The sequence below is a fragment of the Sceloporus occidentalis genome, unplaced genomic scaffold, assembly GCF_023333645.1.
Source record: "Sceloporus occidentalis isolate IW3139 unplaced genomic scaffold, rSceOcc1.0.p SCAF_29, whole genome shotgun sequence".
Classification (NCBI taxonomy): domain Eukaryota; kingdom Metazoa; phylum Chordata; class Lepidosauria; order Squamata; family Phrynosomatidae; genus Sceloporus; species Sceloporus occidentalis.
In genome coordinates, this window is record NW_028317009.1 from 2,212,952 (window position 1) to 2,222,681 (window position 9,730).

Here is a 9,730-nt window from a genome sequence, read left to right on the forward strand (position 1 = left end):
AGAAACAAAGATTGAATGCCACCAAATTACAGTAACCTTTAATTAAATGGACTGAAACAGAAGGCTTACTCGGTTACATAGTATCACCAGGAAATCATTTCATCCCCTTTCTTAGAGGTATCGTGCATTGGATGCATTGGTGTTAATGTCTCTTCAGTTGGTATCATGCTCTATATGTGACCTCTGTTGAGGCCAATGCTAGCACGTGCATTTTCAACTATGGAAGATGTAGTGATTGTAACTTGAAAATGAAATGTCTGGTAGATACAAAAAGTTAGCATATATATTCAGGTTACTGCTTCCAACTTAACTTCCAAGTCTACTTTTACATATATAAAATAGATCTATTTGATTAGAGCAAGAGCCGACCAAACATGGCTTGTGTCAAGAGATGATAAACCAGTTACACCGAAACTATAATGTTATGTTTTCCTTGAAAATAAAACATTCTAGATGCAGGCACTGGTGATGGACGTGGTTGGTGGTTGAGGATAGAGCTGGGATGAAAAAGGAAGTGCATGCAGTCTAGATTGGGAGTCATTTGGCCAACATGTATAAAATAGTTTTGGTATTCGCTTGTGAAATTCCAAAAAGGGATCAGTCAGGCATTTTGCTGGACCTCCTGCGGTAGAAAATGTATGGCTAGTAGGGAGTGCTATTGTCTCGTATGTTAGCAATCAAGGGAAATTACATTTTGCCAGTTCTACATTACTCTGCTCTATAGTGTGATAAAATAAGTACCAATTAGTATTGAATTCTAACCTAATTACCACCAAGTTCCAAATGTGTTCGAAGGATAACTGTTGAATGAAAACAATATTGTTTATACTAGGACTATTTTATAAAGTACTTTAAAGAGCAAGACATGATGTGGAGCAAACCTAAGCAACACTCCAGGAAATGGTATAGCTAATTGTAATCTTCAATCCATTCTTTCTGTCTGAGCATCGTTTTAAGAAATTACATGTAATTATAGAGTCGACAAATATGTACGGCACCGATTGCATTCTCAGGATGAGGACAAGAAAATACCTAGTCAATTTCAATTCAGAAAAGGCAGTTTTCCAAAGCAGATTCACTCTCTAATTAACTACTGTTGTTTTACCCATGCAAATGTGTAATCAGATATTCAAAACAGGTAGCGACAAGAAAAAAAAACTCCAAAAAAACAGTAACTACTGTTAAAAGCCTGGGTCGTAGGCAGTCTGTTTTGGAAGGAGTTTTGTTTTCCAACTTTGGAATATGAAAATAAATCTATGGGAAATAGCAACAAATAAAATGTCTGTTTTGCCATGCATTGCCGATCAGGGCTTGTTTTTCATATTGTGCGTGATGTAGTGTGCGGAAAAGACAAATAATTAACTAAGGGTGGTCTTTAGTCACATTAGCAAGAAGGCTCATTAGTCATTTTAAATAGTCTGTCTAATGGGTGGAATCTTTATTATAAATGTTTTAAGCGGGTATATTCATTTTTTGAAACTGTTTTTTGCGGGATCAAATAGATTTGAATAGAGATTATTATACAATTGTTTCTTTTTTAAGAGTATTCTTTAGAAGTACAATACTAATACACTAGACATTTCTATTATGTTATCTACCTCCAAAGTCTTTGAACACAGTAATCACCTGTATTTCAGTGTAGTAATTAAGAACATTATGTATAAATAATATGATGAGCCATACAATAGCTTGCTGGTGATGGGATAACTATAGGGGTCATTGGAGGAAGCTATAGTAAGCAGATCTAGGGTACATATACATCGTGGCAACCCCTACCCCTGGTGTTATAATGTAGGAGCAGGATGATCCATGACTCCATGGCATGGATGGTCATCAACCACATCAACCACTTCCTTTTCATATTCTTCAAAGGTTATCTACCACTCCATCATGTCTGCATACAGTATTTAATGCCACTTCATACAGGAAGAGCGTAAGGACATCAAGTGAGGATGAGGGGATGGAACTGACCACCTAAATAATATACCACAGTCATGATTGATCCTCCTTACAAAAGATAAATAAAAAACTCTAGTAGTAGTCATGGTAAGGGTGGGATATACAAAAAAAGTAGAAAAAATACATATTAGGAAAAAAAATGATGAATTGAATACTTTATCTTTTGAAACCCTACAGCATGCAGCCACATGCTAAAAGTAACTGGGAAGTCCTACCTGAAATTTGCCCGGTGTGTCTGACAGATGGTCTGGCCTGGTCATTCAGTACCAGTGGGCATGCACTTAAACATAAGCAGTTATGTAATTTTTATTTTTTTCATAGGTTTATTCTCCTTAAGTCTAACTTAGCAATCACACGAAATAAGCCTTTTGCTTTCCTAGGGTAAGAAAGACTATCAGTGGCCTTTTTGTGTCACATGGCTACAGGGCTACCGATATAAAGCATCCTCTGGAAACTAACACTGGGGCAGCATTTGGCATTATTAAAAAAATGACTTCTGGCTAATCTCCGTACAGTCAGCGATAATAGAATAGAAGCTCATAATACTACATTTAATAACAAATCCTAGCTCAATAGGTAGAATGAAGCTTATATTAGGTGGCGATTCTATGGTTTCAAAAGACAAACAAAACTCAGGTCTAATGGTAGTTTAAATTTGAAGTTCTAAGTCATGCTACCCACTAACTCTTGCTTACACATCTGTTGTGAAAACCACCCATAAGTAGTAGTGGTAATAGTTTTTAGTAATAAAAAAAAACCCCAACTGTTTTGAAGAGAAAAGGGAAAAATATTCCAAAAGCTTTAGAAATAAACCATATATTATTGGTTATATAACATATTATTTTCTTTTAAAATATTAAAAACTTTATCTTGCCTTTCCAAGAAACTGGAAGATCTCCTAAAAGAAGAAACTTTGTAGTCTTGGATTTAAATAATTAAAGAAACGAGACATTTCCATAGATGTAATTAAAAAAGAAATACAGGCTTCATGAAACGATACGGTTTCTACTTAGCAGGGATTTTTATTTTTGTAGCACTAATATCTTTAAGTAAATCAAATCCATCCAAGAAGACCCATCAGCGCTCTAATTAGAGACTCTCCAGCACCCTCGCAATAACACATCTGAATTTACTGACCTAATAGAGATGATTTGGTGTTTGCTCTCAGAAAATACCTCTTATGAACAGCTTTACAACCATGCCGTACAGTCAGTATTAAATGTCACTTTCCAAATGGCTCACATCTGTTCACTCATTCAGCATTCTGAAGGCGAATGAATAAGGCAGACCATAGCCTCAGTGTTTAAATGATCACTTTTCTATATTAAAATCTAGTTAGTTTCATTTTTCACAGTCATTTTCTCAAGGACGCATGCATTACAAAATACTGACCTTTTTATGTTGTGTAACTTAGAATGTGTGGGAAGTTATGAGAAAATCCGTCTTCCGCGCTAGAATGAACCAAGGAGTTGTTTAGAAAGAAGAAAGAAAAAAAAAAAATCTTGATCGTGTTAAATTCAGAATTGAATTACATAAAAGCCTTTGGGATAATACTCACGATAGCGCTGATGAATCTGTAACAATGTAGGATGATGACATTGTAATGCCGCCTCTTTATTATTTCCAACTTAACAATAAAAAAATACGTTTTACTACAATTTAACGAGTCTGTCTAGACACAAGATAATCAGTTCATTGCTATTTGGTTCTTTGTAAACCTGAGTTGTCCTGAATCTGGCGAAAGAACTCAGAGTTTGGTATTTAAATAAAATACATCAGTACCACCTATCTGTCCCAAACTGGCCTACATTTCTAGGGATGAAAATAATTTTTTAAATGATTAATATACAGAACAGAATATTTTATATCTCTGCATTGTCTAACCCTTTCATCTCGTGTTTATCTGAAGCCAATAATGTCAGATTTTTTTTTTTATATATATTAAGATTTATTTGCCATCATTTCGATATATACTTTTTAGCGCTGCTTTCATTTATGTATATATATCTGCAGGCTCTTCTGATCTTTTATAAGCTATGATATACACATAACTGTAGAAATTTGTTTTTGGGGAATTCTTGGCTTCTCCTCGGCATGGAACTGTGCCGGTTTACTGCTGGAGCTAGTCGTTCTGTAATGAGGTCAGTGCAGTGTATCCTTCAGAGATGCTCAGTGCTCATTAACAAATGTAAAAGTGTAAAATGTCCATTATACAAAGCTTATATGGCATTGCAAACATGAACTTCACAGTTTCCCAGTTACATTTTGCAAAATGTAAGTTTTGCCTGTAAGCACATTTTTACAGAGCGTCAATATCCCTTACATAAAACTGTCTGTATGTGAACACTTACAGGCGGAAAGCCACTACATAGAACTTGTGGAAGAACTTTAAAGAGGCAAAGGTGCCCGACATGCTATGAAATTGACATCTACAAACACACGTATATATATATATATTGCTTCAGACCTGATGAAGAGAGGATAACTCTCAAAAGCTTGTCTTTTAAATATTATGTTAGTACAATAAAAAAAGTATCACCGGATACTCTGCAATACTTTTTGACATCATATCTACTGGACTAATACGGCTTAACCCATTTACATTATATATATATATATATATATATATATATATATATATATATATATATTGCCTAGAAAATATGGACCACCATGACAAACTCATAATAAATATTCTTTTAGGGTAATTCGATCATTATGTCTACACGGAATTTTTATTATTATGTTGAGTTATTGACATGGATACAATCTGTATATGCAGTACACATAAACTGCCATAGGGACAAAAATAGGGTACTTGCATTCTTATGGATAAAATAGACAGCAAGCCATGAAGAAATAATTCTCAGATGAGAAAAGCAAACTTTTTGGTGTTTTGGTTTTGTCTTTGCTATCGGTATAAAGAGAGATGTTCACCCAGAGATATGGACTGAAATAAATCTGAAATGGCTGTGTATATGCATTCATCTTGTCTACCTGATCCCGATGCTAAATTACTTTGTGTCTTCTTTGTGTCTGGAGTTAATGTCAAACTCGAAAGCTATTATGTGATATACTGTAGCAATATTTTTTTTGGACACACGCTGTTAATGTGCACCTGGAACCGTCAAGCCTCTCCTGATGTATTACTTTAAGCATCTTTTGGCACAATTAATGTGTAAAATAATTAAAGATATGCTTGATTTTGGCATTGACAAAACATCTTGCATAAGAAAAACTTTTAATGGATATTAAAAGTTGGAGTTTCTTTTAATAGTCACTCAATGCACATAAAATGTCCTTTTAAAATGGCAATATAAACTAATATATTGATAGACCCGTTCTGCTCCTCCAAAAGCCTGTGTTTTTAGTAAGGAGTTTAAAAAAAAAAAATCACCAATTTTATTAGTGATGAAACTAAAATTACAGATTAAAATGGTTTTGGCCAGTGTTTGTGAGTATTAAAAAGAACTGTCAGGGTTTTCTTAATCTTCTTTAATTACTTACAGTATACACACCTTGACCCTACATTTCTTTCTTGGCCTTGGATGCACTCCTACTAACTTTTCAGAACCCCTAAACTTTTTTCAACGCTATTTCTTCATTATACTCACACATTAGTGCTATATACTTAAATTAAATTGTGTATTGTTTCAGTAGTCATCGGTATTAGTGTTAGGCTTATATGTTTTTTGTTTTTTTGTACCAAGGATGTTGAACCTGATCCATAGGAGCTGAAGTCCATAAAAAAACTTTAATGATTATTAAATGAACGTTAAATGAAAATAATAAAATAATCTTTATTAATATTATTCTGAAAATCCCATACGTATGTCTTCTGAGGCTTAATATTTTTTAGTAACAAGCTCCTTGAGTACATAGGTGATGATGGCATCTATGTAACCTTTCGTGGTTTTTCAATGGTATACATATACAAATGCTGCAAACTGACATGCACAATAGCCTAGGCTTTGTACATTAAATATATTCACTGCATTAAAGTTCTTCTAAAGACTGATGACTCTCATAACGTAAGTCTGATATGTTAGTTCTTGCTTGGTCATCCACTGCAAAGGTACCATCAACATGGTTGATCAAACAACATCAACTTTATGGCCAGTCCAAACCGCTAGTGTATTCCAGAACCACTTTATCTGTTCAAAATAAACTCTGTAAGCAGAAATGAATGAAAAAAAATTGTAGTTCACTTGTCTCACAGACCACAAGCTGGAAAAGGCCTACTGGAGCCCAAAAAAGGAACTAGAAATGCTAGGAATCAAATGTAGCTTAGTCAAGATGAGATAAAGAAGACCTCTAAAAACAAAAAAGGAGCTCCTTGTGAAAAAGGAAAAAAAAAAGAAACCAGTAGTTGTGATTAAGGACTTGTCAACTTGATGAACAAAGAGAGATGGATGGAAGACTTTTTGAGTCTGCTCATTAAAAATTCTCATTTATTTCCCTCAAGATAAATAAACCTTCATCCTAAAGTCGTCTTTAGGTACATACTTTGAGGCATATACCACACATAATAATAAAGGGCAAAGACGTACTAATTCCGCATCCGATAAATGAAACCTCCGAAGAAGGTAGCCTCAATACCGCAGCGGCGTTATTGTGTACCTTGACAAGTTGTAAAATCTCTAATTGTTTCATTAAAGAAATCTGAGGCACGGTACCTATATGGTCAGTTTTACAGCTTACTTATCGATTTCTGTATAGACATTTATCAATGCAAGTCTGCTGGGCCTATCTATTATTTAGTTTTTAGCTCTGATGCAATGTTGCTAGTTATTTTGTGCAGGGCTTTCTCTTTCAGTTAATAAAGCAGTAGTATTGATCGCACTCTTTAGGGACCTCAAAGGTAGAAGGACCATTCAAAACATTTTACATTGTGCTCCAAGTTATACATTTTGAACACACAAAGTGGAAATGGTTAGGGGCAGAATACCTGAGTTTAATCAAATTTAAAACCATTTTCTTTGGTTTGTAAAAACTCACATGCTATATATTTTTTAAGAACAGATATATAAATGAAAGGGTCTTGAATAATTCTCCAAAATTGTCTAGGATGTGTCGGTATAGCACAGAATTTAAGCTTACTCACCTTTTCTTAACTAATGGTAAGATTGTTTGGCATCGTTTTTTGATCCCATATTGATAGAATGATTGAGAAATACAAACCTACAAACCTAGAAATTCATGGAAATAATATAGTCTGTAAACATAGTAGATTTACGTAGGGCATGGGAATTCATTAACTAACTTCATCAGAGATGTTGGTTTTTGGCAAAATGGAATACCCACATGCCAGTAGACCAGTAAGGTGTTTTTTTATTATTAATTTGGATAAACAAGCTTTCCTTTTTTATATGTAATATTGGTCGATCTTCAAAAACATAAAATATGCTCTACAACAGACATAGAACCAGTTTAAAGGAACACTCCACGCATTACATACACTTAAAGCATATGATAGGTGCATGGTCCCTTTAAGTTTGTGTAGTCCATTTTTAAAATGCATGGGGGATTCTGCATTTGCCCCTTCCCCTACCCTCCAGCTAAATACCATGTAGGAGATGCATTCAGCCAAAGTCACCTCCAGTCACCTTTAGCACTGGTTCTGCTGAACACTGCATGTAGGGGTCTAGACCCCGGTGCTTATGTGTAAAGTCTTCCCATTGATTGATTAAGCTGCCAATCAATGACAGGACATACTCCCATTGATTTTTTTTTTAAGGTACAGCTTAAGCAGCCAATCAGTGGGAAAAATTCCAATCATGGAGAAACAAATTTCGCAGCATGGCTATAACATTTGCCACCATATTTCACAAGAATGCATATTCAATATGGGTTCCATTATAGTAGAGGTGTCAAGGAACACGTATAGGAATGACATTTGACATCTTTCTGGAGTCAGTTTTATTTCTCTGTCTCAGCTGTGTCCACAAGTGTTTGAGAGGTATTGGAATAGAGGAACACCATAAGCCCCCTTTCTTTCAATTTGTTAAGAAGTATTTGCTTCTACAAGAACACGATAGAGGTTCTGGCCACTGGAGGTACATGAGGTATCGGCAAAAGAGTATCTGCCCTTATCTCTTCATCATTGTTTTCTGTTCTCTTTCCTTCTCATGTATCAGAATTTTAGACATGAAGGGTTGTATTTGTTTAAGGTCCAGTAAATTGTATCAATTTAAGACTCTGGATCAGGATCTGGAATGGTATAGGGCAAGGAATACTTTTAAGGTGGACCCCAAGAGGAAACAGAGGCTTTAATATCTGAACTCAGTGGCTGCCTTAAATAGTTAATTGTGAATTTTTCCTCGCCCCTTTCACCTCCACCCAAACTTAACATGAAAATCACAGCCTTAGACATCATTCATCTATCAATATGATACGATTACTTTACAATTTCACAAAGAACAGCAGAACGATCCTGACGCTGACAATATAATGAGACATCACTAAGAATTTCTGATAAATGATTATATCCATAAAGGACAAAAGTTTTCTAACAACATCCTTTCATAGTTAATGCAAGTCTGTTCCATTGTAAGTATAAAATAAACCATATTCATGGGCAAGGAACATGGCTAAGCTTCTTTATCTTGTCAAATTAACGCAATTTTACAGATATCTACACTCTCAACTCTAAAAGCATTAAACTGTCAAATTCTAAACCTAAATGTAAAACTGGCAGTCTTCCCTTGGAGTTGAATCTGATATCAAAATGAAGGTTTATTAACATTACAAAGGGCATTACGGTCCTATACTATCCTTCTCATTATTCTAAGCAGTTGCCTCGAGGCATTGCATTTAACCTTGAGAGAGGTGATAGGAATTATGGGAAGAAATCTTTGAGGCTAAAGCCTTTTTTTTTTTTACGCCATTTCTCATGATCTATGGGATTTTTCTTTGGTTCCCACACAGACCAAAAGAGAGGAGCCCCTCGTTTTCTTTTGATCTTATCAGAGTTCTTCTTTTACAAATAAACTAAATTCCAGAATTAACAAACATACTCGCTTGAGTCATGCAAAATATATTCAAAAATATTACATTTTACAGGCCTTGTAAACAATAGAAAAAATACTGCAGTACGGTGTCAGGCGACATCCCGTAATATCATTTAGCAAACATGGCCTGCTGTGCAGTGGTCAAAGAAAATAAAAGCATGTGAATTGCTTTTCATTAATACAAGGTTTGTTTCTGCTAAAAGCTAATTATCAGAATTAGTAGTATTTGTTTCCTAACAGAAGTGGCGTCAAATAAACACGCAAGGCTTCAAAGGGGCTTTGAAAATAGCTGATACGCTATGAAGAGCTACGGCTCTCGTGTCAAAAAATAAAACCTTGCATGTCAACCAGAATTCATTGTTTTATAGAACACATAACACAGGTAGAAATAAATAATAAATAAATAAATTATGTGTATATATATGTGTGTGTGTGTGTGTAACAGAAAGTCACATTATAAAAAATTACTATTTTTAAAATAATGCCCATGAAGGAACTGTTGTGGCTTTTTCTTAAGTATTTTATCTAACGTTACTTTTGCACAAGTGTGTGTTTCACCATAACACAATGATTCTGTAGAATTGGAGAAGGGCAACATGTTTTTAGGGTAAACTTAGTAATGTGAATCCTACCGCATCCCTTTCCATAATGTTCAATCATGCTGCATTTTAATATTTCATTATTTCTTTAAACAATTGTTACACCTTCTTTTTTTTTTTACAGTTCTAGTAGTTCTTTCAGAAGGAAAATAGAAAGCAGAT